Source organism: Falco punctatus, assembly GCF_963210335.1.
Source record: "Falco punctatus genome assembly, chromosome: 15".
NCBI classification, from domain to species: domain Eukaryota; kingdom Metazoa; phylum Chordata; class Aves; order Falconiformes; family Falconidae; genus Falco; species Falco punctatus.
The window spans coordinates 2774015-2789243 of record NC_137595.1 but is presented as its reverse complement, the minus strand read 5'-3'; the positions used below and the strand labels follow the sequence as shown (position 1 = coordinate 2789243).

The 15229-nt window shown below is 44.0% G+C and overlaps 2 long non-coding RNA genes across 2 annotated transcripts in view; both read left to right on the top strand.

Moving 5' to 3' along the window:
• Positions 1-6666, top strand: part of LOC308054113 — a 78988-nt gene extending 72322 nt beyond the window's left edge. The window contains exons 4-5 of the long non-coding RNA XR_013923967.1: positions 99-395; positions 517-6666. This is a non-coding gene — a long non-coding RNA (uncharacterized lncRNA). The remainder of the gene's footprint in view (positions 1-98; positions 396-516) is intronic.
• A 10-nt stretch (positions 6667-6676) lies between these two features.
• Positions 6677-15229, top strand: part of LOC308054115 — a 118631-nt gene continuing 110078 nt past the window's right edge. Inside the window, exon 1 of the long non-coding RNA XR_013923970.1 lies at positions 6677-15229. This exon is cut by the window's right edge and continues 20288 nt beyond it. This is a non-coding gene — a long non-coding RNA (uncharacterized lncRNA).

The following is a 15229-nucleotide window of genomic DNA, read 5'->3' as shown; positions in this document are numbered from 1 at the left end:
TTACAGTTACGGAGTTTCCCATTTACATACCTGTATGCTGCATTTAATATATTTTATGGAATTGAAATTACTTGGTACTCTTTTTCATGCTTTTTTAGGATAAGAATTTGCCAAGGGCATCAACAGCAGTTTTCCCAGGCTTCAGCACAAGGATTATATAGTCAATCCACAAATGACTCAAATCTTTGAAAAAACTGACATGGTTATCAGAGAGGCTTTGACGACAGCAAGGACGGGAGCGCTATCTGGCTTATTCCATCAGAGATTCTGCTTCCCTCTCATTAACATACCCAGGACATCAGCACCGGCCATCGGTCCCAGGGGAATTGCTCAAAACTTTTAAGGGAAGACGCACAAGACCTCACCCCTGCATTATTTCAAATAGATCAAATCAGGTTTGTCTTGTGTAAGGTTAGAAGAAAGGCTGGGGCACGGGAACATGAAGGGGGAGATGCAAAGGTGGCAGGGAATTTTCAAATCCATTGTTATAACTTGATAATCTTTCTTCCTTTACAGGGTTCTTCAATCCCACCGAGGATGCACAGAGCTGATCTCTAAGTCTGTGATATCTGCTGCTGCTGTAAGTGTGAAAAAAAAGCTGCCTCTACCTGCTCCCTCTCAGTGCCCTGCAATGAAAAACGCTTTCGGAGCAGCACTGGAAATAAGCCATCAAAATATCTGATTAAACCTCTCAGGAAACTGTCACTAATCACCTTCTCTCCTCTTGATGGAATATATTTATGCATTATAAATATACCTACTATGTGTGTGTGCTCCATAAATCACATTCAGCACTTGTATATGATGTATAAGCACATTCTATAGAATACACACAAATACAGATGCCAAACTCCCGCAGAGTTCGTCACTGGAAAACGTCTGAAAGGATCTGATCCTTAATATTTAATGAGTGAGATGCTATTTCCTTCCTCAGCTTTTATCTCTGGTTTGGCACAGTCATTAAATGTGTTGTTTCCTTGCAAGATTATATAATTTATGACCTAATTTTAGACTTTTGTGTAACAGCGCTCAAATACCAGTGGCGTATCCGGATTCCTTCTCACAGAGTGTTTCAGCATTAGACACCAGCTAGAGCATGAGCTCAGCTACGGGCTTCCCATCGGCAAGGAGTTACAAGCATTGAAAGAAAACAGCCCAACAATATTCAGGTGGCATTACAGGATTAGTTTGTGGGTTGTTTTTTTTTCCCTGTAAGAATATGATTTAGCAGCTTTTCCAAACCCTGCCGCGTGCAGCGGTTGGCAGGAATCCCCTCTCAATACAGTAATCACCCCACAACTCCTATTACTTAAAATATTTTTGTGTAGCAGCTTCTGACTTTCAGGCCAGTCTGGGACAAATTGATGCAGCCTTCCTCGCAGGGAGGGATGGACGGAGCTGGGGAAAGCAGGTGAAGAACGTCAGTGCTTTAAAATGACTGTTGGCCCCCTCGCCCCCTGGGAGAAAGCACTTGCTCGGCAACCACAGGCTGGCTGGGGTGATTTTTTGCTGCACAAGATGTTGCCAAATAACTCTAAAACGAGTGACGCTAAAGCTGTAGTCACGTTTTTCTGTGTCTTCTGTGTGTCCAGGGTGATTCAGCGGTGTCATAAATAGTGCCATGAGTTTCAGGTATTTTGTCAATTTAAACCATATTGTTTGGACCAGTCTTTCATCAAATTTAATATATTGGCTACTGCGTTAATGCATTTTGAGAGCACTTTATTCCGTGTTTAAGAGGGAAGCGGCTTGTGGTTGCACACAAGGTTAGATGCTGGCTTTGTGCCTACAATACAGTTATGAGGGCTTTTTTCCTTTTTTTCTACCTTACCCCGAGGTACCTAATCCAGATGACAGAGGTGGGGTGCTGCACCCTCAGACCAGCAGCCTGGGCAATAGGGACCACATACGTACAGCTCAACACACTCCTCTACAACAACAGCTTAAGGCGGCAGGGGGAAGTGGGTGCCTATGTGAAAGAAAAATAATCCTCATGAAAAGGTGACATTATTTCTTGGAATAAGAAAGATTGGAGAATGTATCTCCTTGGCTTTAATGGAGCAGTTCCAGGAAAGCAGCAGCAACCAAAGTGTTTTCAGTATCACATAATTCAAGAGTAAAATCATAATTCCAATTACAGTTTCAGCCATTTCTGGCCTTGGGAAACCTATGCTAATATTTATTATTATATGATTGACCTAGGATTTCTTCATCATTTACATTAGCTACTACGATATTCATAGTAACATCCCTTAAATCATATAAGCAGATGTCAACAGTGCATGATGAAGTCACATCCTGCAGATTTTTTATTTACTTAGTCCATTTTTTTCCTGGTAAAAATAACATTGTGAGATGCATAATCTCACCTCTACGAGGCCTCTAGGGGCATATATAATCACAGAATGCATTTTCGATAATCTCACAAAATGAGTCAATTCTATCTGAGGTACAAACAGTTATACAAAGTCAGTATTTCACTTCCATCACTGCCTGACATCATCTTCCACACAGTGCGACAAAATATGTACTTAGCTCTTTGACATGAATTGCCACAAAGCCTTTGGAACAAAAAATTGAGGAAAGCAAGGAATTAAAAGGGAATAACTTGATTGAAAGAATTTAGCCCTGTTTCTGGGTGCCGTATTTTGATTTGTAATTTTGTCAGATGCTTTCTTGTAATGTCTGGACTGGCCATTGACACCTCTAATCTCAGTTCTTCAGTGAGGTGCCTATGCACAAACCAAACAGGCCGTTGCCCAGAATATTCAAAGCTGGAAGCTGATCTTCGTCATCTAAATATTTCCTTTGCACGAGTAAGTATTTCTCTGGACGAATTAAGATATTGCATTTATTTTGCAGGCAGGTTCTCCAGGTGCGCTGCTTCTGATGCTCTTCTGTGCCAAGTGCTGCAGAGCTGGCAATACCTGACCACAACCTCCCTGAAAACAGTTTACTGTTCCACACAGGCATTACCACCTGTAATTCTTATCAGCTTTAAAACCCCTTTTTATTTTTTCTGCCCCTCCCAGCACAGAAGAGGGCACCAAAGGGGCTCCTTGGTGTCGGAGAGATGAGCTCCCCACTGTGCAGGTGAGGTGCCAAGGGCAACCTGGGGCTTCTCACAACCTTCAAGTAGATTCAATTTAACTATATTTATCCACAAAGAGACAGTAATTTATTTTTTCAGATTGTTCTTCTCTCAAAAAGTTTTTCTTTTCCGTTTGTCTCCCATAGCCACCACTCATCTCCCTGCGAAGTGCAGCTCCTGCTCTCACCCAGCGCTGGAGAGCAGAGCTGGGTCCTTTGCAGCATCTCCCTGGGGAACGTGCTGCATCTGCAGGCTCAGCCCAGTGGGACCATCAGTGCCAGCTGGAGAGGGCTGGCTTTGATCACCTTTGTCTCTCACCCATCACTTTTTTGCTGGAGTTAAATTTTTCTGGACTTACATTGCCTTAAAGGGTTTACCTGGCTCAGCAGGTGCCAGGTTTAGGATACTTCGAGTGGTTTGTGGATCATTTTGGACAAATGTTTAAGGTTCATGGGCCTTATACAGGCTGTCAGGCAGGTGGACTCTTCTACTCTCTGGGCATGTAGCCCTAAAAATGCCCTCTCATTTCTAGAAACAAGGTGAGGTTAGAAGGTCAGAGCAGTCCTAGATCATGCTTCTAAAGATTAGCAGTGTGTACTAATTATTAACAGTCTCTGTAGTGGCGCAGGTTACAGACACGGGACCAAACACCTGCGATGAACCTCCTCAGGTGAAATTCTCCTGGGCTGCAATCACATTTTTTCTGGAGAAGAGACTGCTGGCTGTGCTCAGGGCGATCTGCCTGTTCCTGGCTGAAGAGGCACTTAAAATCTACTGCTAAGAGACTTATTAGCAATGTAAAAATGAATTTGAAGCAAGAAAAGTATTCTTCCTAGAAGAAATGTATTTTTTGTAAAATCAGTGTTGCTGACAGAAGTAATTGAGCTAACTACTTGCCACTATGGATGTTATTTGTTACCCCTTATCTTACCAAAGCAAAGGTTGCCAAATGCTTTGAACTTTTTAAATAATTATTTCCAAAGTATTTTGGTGGGTTTTTTTAATATATATATATAAATTCTTTAGAGAACAGCTGGCTTCTAATCCTTCCTCTTCCAAAGCTTTTACAGCTCAGCTTCTTCCCACTCTAGATATCTTTTATTTTCCCTGTTTGGCTTTTAATATTTCTTAGATATTATAAAAGTCTCTTGTACGGGTAAATCTAGAGCTTTTGCTCAGACTGTAAAAGTTGTTCCTAAAGCTTTAATAAACTGGAGTGAAAGACAAGGGGGGGAAAAAAAGAGCTTTATTCGACCTGCTTGCACGTGTTGGGGCTGTGGCTCAGTGGCACGTGCTGAGCGCCCGGCCAGTGCTGGAGCAGGGATCTGGCCATCGGTCTGGGGGGGTTTCTCTCTTCAGATAATTGCTTAGTGCCAGCGGCTGGTGGAGGGGTTGCCCCTTCCCTGGATATTCATTCCTTCTGGGCTGAACTGGATCCGGGAGCTGCTCTTCCCCCTCCAGCCCCCCCACCGGTGCTCACTGTTCCCTCCTGTGCCAAGGAGAGGGGCACAGTTTTCTTGCAAGCACAATTTTTTGTCGGTTGCGTTTCACTTTTGCAACCACAGCAACAAATATTAACCCAGAAACAGGACAGAAAGCTCTCCCAGAGTGTGTTGTTAAAGCAGTGTCAGAGGCCTGCAGGAAAGCTATGGTTATTATTTGCATAAAAAGAAGCAAACCCATGGATGTGGGAAAACTGAAATGCTGGAAAAGCAAGAGATGACTTATTCAATCATCCGGGAAAGTTGAACTCAAATGTTTTTAGTTATCTGTCTAGCTGCTATCTAACTATTTCTTTACTTATTTTGCAAAAGACACAAATAACGAGAAACATCTGTCTCTAACTGGAGCAGTTACCTCGCTTTGGGTTCTCAGAGGCAACAGGGACGGGTGTGGTTTAGGCAGACCTGTATAGCCCAGAAAAACAGATGACAGCTGCCTCTGCAGAGGGGCGGTGGGTGTTAAATCCCCGTCTTCAGCCTAAGGCAGCAACCTAAACCAGGGATCGGCAATGCCCAGGCATTTGTGGGCAACTTCTGGAGTCACCGGAGCTTCATATCAGATTCCAAAGGAAGGATCCTTGTTGAGACACCTTGTGTCAGTGTGAAACCAGGAACACCCCCCCCCCCCACCCATGGACAGCACAGGGCTCCTTGGCCCTTTGTCTAGTCAAGATCCAGCTGCAGTTGAGGGATGCTGACGTGTTTGTGCTGTGGGGCCATGGCCCAGCTGTCCTCCAGCACCGAGTCTTAAGCCCAGATTGAGACTTCTTGAGTCTTCAAGTGGGAACTTGGTGGTGGGAGACTCCCACCAAGGCTGATCTTCCCTCCTTCCAAAGCCAGTGGTGTCTGGTCTTAGGTACCACCAGCAGATCCCCGGGCGCTTGGTTGATGGTTTGCTCCCTGAAGCTGAAGTGGGAAGGGATTTAAAATTTCCAGTTTTTTTTTTTTCTGAAAGAAAAAAAAAAGGATTTTTCAGAAGGCACCTTACAGCAGAGCCCAAGTGGGAACGTTCGTGTTCGATACCATCCATCAACAGTGCGACACTGAGGGAGCGGCTCCTCCAGCTCCTCTCGTTGCGGTGGACAGAAGGAGCTGTCAGGGAGCTGCGTGCGGCCGCCGCGCCGAGCGGGGCAGGAGCCATGCTGGCAGAGATCCCTTCCACGGAGGGGATTTCTGCACTGACAATTTTTGGCTCCTTTAGGTTACTTTGGAGCTGCACAGAATATGTAATGTTCTGCACTCGCGGAGGGGCTGACAGGGAACTTAAATACAGATTGCAAAGATAGATCATCTCCCAGCATCACTTTGTTTTCTGTTGCTCTAAAATCATTTTACTTGTTCCTGCAGCTACTATAAAGCCAGAAGAGCTCTCTATATTTGCTTCCCGGATGCCTTTTTCTCCTCTGCTTACAACTATAAAAGCAGCTTTTCATGCTCCAAATCAGAGATAAATTGAAATCGCTGCTGAAGAAATAAAACACAAGGCTAATCAAATTGTAGCACAGGAAGCAGCCTTCAGCCAGTGCATTTTTTGAGAGCTATTTTTAGAATATATTTTTATTTTGTCACTCCATATGGGAAGTCAAACCCATATGGTTTGGGAGAATGGAAGGTTGTGCTTTTATAGAGATCTCGCAAACCATCCCTGCTCAGCCACGTACTTAAATATGTGCTTAAGTCCAATTGTCTGTGATGGGACTGAAGCCTGTAAACTCCTCGTGACTGGGGCCTCAGGCCCTGTCTGAGGTTGTAACAGTATTATTCCCTCCTGAGATGTAAAACTACTCTATATTCGTTAAACCAGTCCCTGGTTAACTGGCTTTTCTTAATTATGACATTTCTCATTCATACACCTTCTTTTTTTTTTTTTTCTTTCTTTTTTTTTTTTTTAATTTCTTCCTTTTTCATTTCTTCATTTCTTCTCCATCCTTTGGATGCCCTGATGATTGTGTTTGGTCCAGAACCAGCCAGGAGCCAGGATGCAAAGCTGAACATCCAGAGCCATCACACTCCTGCTCTTCACAGCAGGTGTTGCTACCCTGCAAATAGCAAGATTAACGCGGTGTTGGGGAATGTGGCAGCACCGCGGCACCTTCCCAGTGTGCTGACGAATTGGCTAGAGAAGGTATCGTACTTCTGATAAACTAAATGTATAAAGTTAGAATCATGTCTTCAGTGTTAATCCACCAGAACTTCCATTTTTTACTTGTGGTTTAGGTTGTTCCATGAGACTTAACAAAAATTGTGTTTCTTTTAAGGAATTTTCTGGGGTGGTTAAAAACACTGACAGAGTTTCTAACCTGGTACATTCCAGAGGATCATGTTATGAATATTTTCTGTTGTAGTCCTGGACTTTCTTTTCTGTGCAGTTTCTCAGAAGGTGAAATTAAAAAAAATATATATTAAAATGTGTTATTATTAGAATTTGAAAGGCAAAATTTACCTGAGCCTGTGTTCCTTGTGCTCCTAACTCCACCGCTGACTGCGGTGTTGAGGTACCATTTTCACAAGAAGCAGGGATGCCCCTGAAGCAGTGGCACATGTGGTAACAGTCACGGGGGGGCTTGAGATTTCCAGTCTTAACAAGTCCTTAGAGATGTGGGTGTCTGGATCAGCCTGTCGGCTACTGAATGCCCAAATCTATAATTAAAAAACATCTTTGAAACTCCGAGGACTCCTGAGGTGCTTGGCAGGTGCTGTCGCTGCCTGGGCTCCCCCCGGGCTGGCGGGCAAGCTGCAGGCAGGGCGATGGTGATGCCACTCGGGAGGGTGCTGTCCCGCGGTCGCCCCAGCTGCAAGCACAGATGCCCAGCAGCGCTGCACGGTGGGCAAGAGGCAAAGGGAAATTCCGTATCACTTGGTACGAAGGGCTTAAATAACTGTTTTAATCGGTCTGAAATGATCTGCAAGACACAGCGCAATGCGGCTGGCTGCTTTTGCGTGGAGCCCAAGGAGCAGAGCTCAGCAGGTTGGGTGCTGCGGCTCACCCAGGCTCAGCGCGGCATGCACCCTGCGGCACTGCTCTGACCGACGGAAACGTCCCTGTCTGCGTGACTTGATTCAAGAGTTGTCTTTGGCCTCAGCGTGGAAGCAGAGCTGAAGAAAGAGCAGGGCATTGGCAGTTCATATTTTTATGCTTTTTTTTTTTTTTTCCCTTAGGAAACAATTCTCCACCCTTTCTTTTGGATAAAATGCGATGGGAGTAGGACCGCATGCTGGACAGGCTGGTGTGGCGGAAGGATGGGAAGCATGGAGATTTCTGAGATAGTTTGGATGCTGCTTCCAGCAAGCAGAAGGGATGTTACACTAAAATTGTTCATCAAAACTGAGACCTCATATGGATAATTTTATCAGAAGGTCAAGAAAACAGCCGCTGATTTTTTCCCCACAAATATGAAGCAGAGATCTTGTGTAAGAGGAGACAGCATCCAAATAACCAGGCACCAGAAGGAGCTACAAGGAAAAGCCTGAGCTTGGAGCAGAGAGAAACTGTCAAAAGTTTTAAAAGGAATTTTATGAAGCCATATTTGTATTCAAAATCTATGATCATTTCGAAATCACAATAACTACTCTCAAATTATTTGCTCAAAGAAGCATTATAGTCAGGACACCCCCACCCCCCACCTGCAGTCGCTTGTATCCCACTTTAAAAAATATATTCTATTCCATTCTGAAATCCTAAAATCAATAAAAATTGCCTCGTTCTATGATACCGGGGTGTATTGGAATTAGATGCAAGTAGCTGTTTTTTCTCAGAAATGTTATTCTGGAATATTTGACTAACGTAACTGTGGGACCAGGTGCTTGGGGTGCATGTGTGACGTGGGCACACGGGCACTGTGAGGTGGCCTCGTGGTGTCGCCGCGTTCCCTGAACGTCATTTAGAGCTGCTGAACGCCGTGGCCCTGGTAAAGCCAGCCAGGGGTGCCAGTGACTTCAGCGGAGCCAGAAATTCACCCTCGGCCAGGAGCAGCTGACGGGGAGTGCCTGGGACTGTTGACCTGCAGCAATTTCAAGTCAATGACGCAGAAGTGGAAGAAGTTCTTTATCACATAACTGATCTCATCGGCGACCCAGGGTACACCAGTTTCCCTCTGGATTTTCTACAGAGTTTCCATTCATGTTGCAACTATGTGGATAACATGTTAAGGCATTATTCTTCAAAAAGTAAAGAATTAATTTCTTTAAAAGATGGGCAATTTGTAGAAGACATTTGTGTAATTTTGCATTCTAAATGTGATTTATATTTATAAATAAATTTGCATAAAATCTCCAGCTCTCGATGTCATAGTTCTATTTTATCTTTAATTCAGATGCTCAAGAAATGTAAATTATTTTTACAGCTAAATAAAAGCTATACAAAGCTGCCAGGAAAGAATAACGAGATACACATTGTGCCATGCAGCCATGATAAATCCAGCAGCACCATGGTTACAGTCAAGATGCGAGGCCATCAGCAGCTAGGGAGTATCAGCACATATAGATTCCTCTGACTAGATTTAGCAAACTAATCTCATCTGGGGAAACTCATGACACTGGGTTAGCAAAAGAATATATTTACCTGAAAGATAGACAGGCACCTGCAATGAGGAGGAAGAGCTGGTTTACATGGCAAGGGTTTATTATAGATTAACAGCATCAGCCCTGGTTGGGCCAGGCTTTGCACATGTGCTTTGCAGAAATAAAGATTTCAGCATTCCTGTGCCAGGGCAAAGCTTGCAGATTGTTGGTGAGTTTTCAAACGATAGTATGGCTTTATAAAATATGACTTGGTCAGGAAGGTAGCACCAGTGAGAAAGTATATTTGCACCCCCTTGAGTCATTGTGGCAAAAGGCTCCAACGCCATGGCTCTGGACTGATAAATAGATTAAGAAATGGGTTTCCTCATTAGAAATTAACTCAAGCATGAGGAGATAATTATATCAAATGAGGATGTGAAGAACCTCAGCTGATAGTAGTCAAAGGAAAGTAAATAAAAGGAGCACCGAGGCCAAATGCTCCTTTCCTAGCAAGGAGGCTTGAGGAATAAGTTGCCTGGATATTTGAGAGGATGAACCTTGTTGTCTGCGACTGATGCAGGTAGGTCTCATCATTCTCTGTTTTCATCTTGTCTTTTACTACATTTCCCAGTAATACCTGGCTTTGTGGTGTGAGTTTTTGCTGTTTGTTTGCGGCTGGGAGTGTCTTAACCCACCCTGCTCTTTAAAGTTTGCATAAAATAAACTAAAGCTGATATGCACAGTGCTGCTGACTTGCTGCTGTTCCCCATCTGCTGGATTTTAGTGATCTTGCTTTATTTAAAGTCAGTATTGAGGCCAAATATTTCCAAGGGTGGCTTGTAGGAGCTAGGTGACTGCTCTTTGCAGGAGAAGGCATATGGAAGTCCAGGCAGCAATGAAGGGGTGCGTTCAGTGTCTTCTGGATGACCACCCACGTAGGATGTTGGGAAGAAGCAGCTTTCCTGTATGTGCCTTAATTCTGCAGAATCTCTTAGCTCTAGTGCTGTCACTATCACATTTTATTTTGTGAAAGAGCGATTGGGGTGCATAGCAGGCATCATGCTTTGGAATCTGCTGCTTTCCCCCTTTGGGTTTCCTCTTCCAGACAAAAGAGAAACAAGTTCTGTGATAAGTTTTGTACTTGCACTAGACAGGCCACTGCACGATGCTGAGCACCTTGTCAAGAAAGTGCTGAGCCTTTGAAGCCCCGTGGGTTTAAGGGCGATTGGGTCCCCAGTGCCCTGAAGAACTGACCCCTGTGATGCTTCGTTTCCCAAGCGCGGGGACAGCAGTGTGTGGTGAAGAGGGACAGGCTAAAACCTGCGCCGAAGGGAGCGCTCTGTTTTGCTGAATCAGGGCGGTGGATGCACAAGCATCCTGGAGAGCGAGGACAGGCCTGTTGACTCCTAAGGACCACTCATGTGCCTTAATTGAGTATGTGCATGAATGCTTAACTGGGGGGGATCAGCACAAACATCCCTGAATGTCAAGCTCTCTTCTGTGTCTATTTTGTAAAGCTAATGACCACCAGGCATTAAAAAACCAGTTCTGGTCTTTGGAGATGCTGAGGCATCTTATTTCATATTTTTAAAGGTGAATGCCTTCACCTTCAAATAAAATGTCTTTATTTCAGAGACAATGAAGCATAGAAAAAAATGGAGTGCTGTGGACTTAGTGTCCTTGGAAGTTTAAGATCTTTTTGAACTGTCCATAACTTGAAAAAGGAACCAAATAATAATGCTTAGAAATATTTAAAACCAAAAAATCATGCTCAGCAGACAGTTCTTATGACAAGGCTCTGCCCAGAGTGAATTTTTATGCTTGAGTTATAAACCCTTGAAAAATGGGGATCCTAATACAAAAGCTGACACAGCTTTAACTAAAGCAGCTCTAGTAAGTGCTGCTATAATTATTTGCTCATTAATTACAAATTTTGCAAGACATGAGAGTAACACAAATTGGAAAATAGGAATAATTATCAGTAATAATGCCACAGAAGCTGGACACATTGAAAGTATCTTCCTCTTTAAATTTAATAATACCAAGACAGCTAGGAAACTAATAAGAAATACATAATTGAAAATTAACCTTGCAAATCTACTGTTAATAAACCATGTACTCCTGCGTTACAATAATTTTACAGAGCCCTTAATTTGCATTTGAAGTGTTATTCCAGGTAATACTTCGTATGTTCACAACAACTAGTATGCATTTGAATTAAAACAAAAATGCCAAGGTAGGATTTACTATAGCTGAAGAGGACAGAATAGTATACGCTGTCATTTTTAGTAGCTCAGAGCTCAAATGCTTGGAAACCCAATGTACAATGGTGATTTTTGTGCTGGCTGTTACGCATGAATGCTGTTTTGTTATTGTTGAATTCGAGTATTGTAGTGTTTCGTGCTTTCATCCTTCGCTTGTGTCAAGATACCAGTTGGGCTGTTGGATCACTTGTGCTTTCTCTCTGAGGTGTGAGGCTTCATTACTTGGGGATGCTTGAACAGCACCCAGTGCCTTGGTGACAGGTAGCGCGTGGTCCTCGAGATGCTGCTGCAGTGCATGCTTGTACCATCATGTCTGAGCAGTTTTAATGGATCTAAAGGGGGCAGGCTGCTGGGGGCACTGGGGGTTGCTGGGCAGGGTAAGTCAGCGTAGCCTGTGGTTTAATGGGAAGGGGCTGCTTTGCTGCAGGCTGCACCTTGTGCCTGAGGTTTGCCTGTGGCTCTCATTCGGAGGGAAATGGTACTTCCTTACGGAACTTTTTAGGTTTGTTGCCAACTGACAGAAGTCTATAAAAATCTGTTAGATCAATCAATGTGCAAGTAAGGATGAAGAGAATTGCTTATTCAAAACTCAGCCTGAGTCAACTGCTTTTGCTGAATATCTCCCACTCGTAAAATAAACCCGATGCATGTTGCTGCCTGCTCCTTGTGCTCAGTCACAGAAAACTTGTGTGTTTGCAGCCAAGGAGTGTTTAATAATTTTGGAGCTTGTATCTACCGAGCTCTGAGCGCTCAGCTGAGAAAAGAGGAATGACTGCAAGAAAGAGGAACATCTGACGGCAGGCTTGTACTTGTATCGCAATGTTAGTGGCAGTGGAGGTATATACAGGGTTTCAAAGTTGTGTATGGCCAAGCAGCTTAAAAAAAAATAGATAATAAAAAAAATAACCCGGAGACCTACAGTGTTTGGCATGGGAGTGGAGGAACATTGTACACAAACAATTGGGTTACGAGTGTGCACTCCAAACAGTGTTTCTGCACAATTCCAAACTCCATCAAGGGCTGCATGTAAAATGTTGGCTTCTTTGTGCAAACCCACAAATCCTAGGGAAAAGGCCATTAAGGGTCAGCAATTCAGCTGTTTGTCTGCTCACTTTATGTAAGAGGTTAGCAGCAGTATGCTTTTTGTCCAAAGCCAGCAATAGCAGGAACAGCTTGTTTCTGAAAGGGCCGTGGCTCCCCTAGTAGTGATAGAAGAAGGGGTCCCGAAATAAACTTCGAACGTGGATAGTCTTTGATTTGACCTTTTGTCCATTTATTTGGCTATAAGTATATGCTTAGCACAGCGTTTGACTCCTGTCACTCCTTCCCTAGCAGCCTATATAGCTCAAGCACCACCAGTGCAGGCATTTTTTACTCTATTTCAGTATGCTTTGGGGTATTTGGAAGACATCGTGACATGGGACAATAAGGTGTTTTTGTTGCCCGAGCTCTTCCTCCAGAGTAGCTCAGTGTTGTATGGGAGAGCAAACCTCCCATCTCGTAGCCTCTGGGTGAAGTCCCAGCAGCATTGCAGATCTCGGTGGCTTCAGCCCACAGGAGGAGTGGATGGTGATGTCCCCCTCCAAATGCCTTTGAAATCAGTTTACATATTAAAAAAAAACACTCCACAAATGATAAATGACATAAAGGTCTCTTCTGCTTTGGGGGCAAACCATGGAAAGCTCTCACAGCAGTGGAGTAGGGCTTATTTGCGTGAACCTGGTGTGCCCATGCCTGACTCCAAACTTGCTGATGTGAGGAGAGCTTCGCTTGATCCCTGAGGCTTTGTTTTGGGAACGGGGCAGAGTGAGGATAGGTTCTCCTCAGCTTAACCCTAGTCAGGCTGTAACCGCTGCGTTTGTGAATGTAAGAACTGATGGCACACAGTTAAGAGATGACCCAGCGAAGGGCTGTTGAAGACTGGTTAGGTGCAGCTCCCTTCTGTGTGTGTCTGTAGGTCCTGCTGGCACTTCCCTGCGAGATCCGAGCAAGTGCTGGGGATGTGCCAGCTTTCCTGTGGGAGCTCAGAGGCTCGGCCAGCCTCCCGGGCTGAGGCACTGAGCAGAGGCACGTCTTGGGCTAGGAAAGCTTGGAGAGCTGAATGGATGAAGAGGAGCAGGGAGTAGGCTGTCACTGCTCCAACCTTGAGAAAATAGAGATGGAAAACACCCTCTCCTCTCCTCCGGATGAGAAACAGGAGGCTGTGGGAGAAACGTGCTGCTTAGTGATGCCTCTGAAGCAGCTTCTGCTAGTGAGTTGAGATCAGCATTCTGTTCACCACTGCTTGCTCAAGGAGAGGCATAAAGGAACAACTTAGCTAAAAGGAAGTGATTTTTAGAAGATGGGGAGATGACTTTTTTTTTTCTAATCATTCTGCTGTTATTTACGTTGCGTGGTTCTTGAGTTATTTATTTCAGTGGGAGTTGATGCAAAGTGGGATGGTGTTTAACGTGTAGAAGGATGGTGAAATCCATCCTACAGCTGTCCTTGCTGTTTCAGGGCTGGCTTCGATAATCTTCCAACCTGCAAATTGGATGGCACTTTTTGGACACTATCAAAGTGTTGCTGATTGCCAGGGGTGTTTGTCATGGCCAGACCCTTCTGCTTCCCACGCACTGTCCATGCTTCTGCAGTATATTTTAACATGCCACTTAACTCACCCATATGCGTTTTTAAAACACTGAAAAGCATCTGATAACTCAAAGTGTGCTCCAGCGGAAAAATAAAAAATGTTAACACTGTTCATTGATCAAAGCTAATTTATGCAAACTGGGCTCTGCTCGCAACTGCAGCAAGGTATAAACAGTGACATCATTGAGCATGAGCTCTGCCAACCTGAGTTAGTGTCGCAGTGACAATGGAGTGACTTAACTATTATGATCTCACTTAATATTTCATACTTAAAATGTAGCCTAACCTGTAATTCAGGGTTATATGGAGTCCACATAGTAGCACTTTTTTCAGAACAGATTTTGACACAAACTTCGTAGTTAAATGTTTGAGTGGCATACATGCTGCATATGCTGTTACACTGTAAGGCTGGTGGAAATCCTTTCCGAAAGGAAAGTTTACTGTGGAATGTTTTCTATTTTTTGTTTATGTGTGCGTGTATACAGACATATGCACACAAAAGGGAAAAGAAATCTGGAATGTTGTCTTAAGCTTTCCGATATGAAATCATCACAGAAGAATATCACTTGGATCAAACAAATATAGCTGCAGTTTTTAAATCCCAAACCCTGTCATCCTCGCAGCAATGACAACAAAATACTGTAGACATGATGGGTCATGAGTTAGAACTTTGAACAACAATTTTAGCTTCCAGCCTCTCTTACAGAAACAGAGCTGAAGTGACCTCACATTCAGTCAGGGAGGTTTTGCAGCTGGTCTGAAAAAGCATCAAGTAAAGCACCAGGAAAAGAAAAGCTTGTTTTACTTGATACTTGGGCTCCCCAGGCGTGCGGCCGGTGGGGGAGGATGTGCTTCTCTGTGCCGCAGAGTCAGCCTCTGCAGGTGGAAGCCTTCAGTTGACTTGCTTCTCAAGCTTTTTTTTAAATTATTTGTATGAGAAATAGAATAACAAGGTTTTCCTAGTTTACACAATGAGGAGGGGCAGAGCTCAGGCTGCATGCGTTGGTGGAGAACGGTGTCTGAGCTGTAAGACAGTCTGACAAAAGAGCAAATGGTGACGGGTAGCCTTCCAGTGAAAACTGTGGACAAGATGCTTAGATTTGTTTAGGGTGAAACACAGTGGGCATAGGAGGGATTAGCTGCTAACCTTGGCCACTGCAGTAGAAGGTTGGGACCGATGAACCAGGAAAAAATTTTCCTATTTTTGTGGGTTTAGCCAATCTTCTGGCCCTGGCACCGTA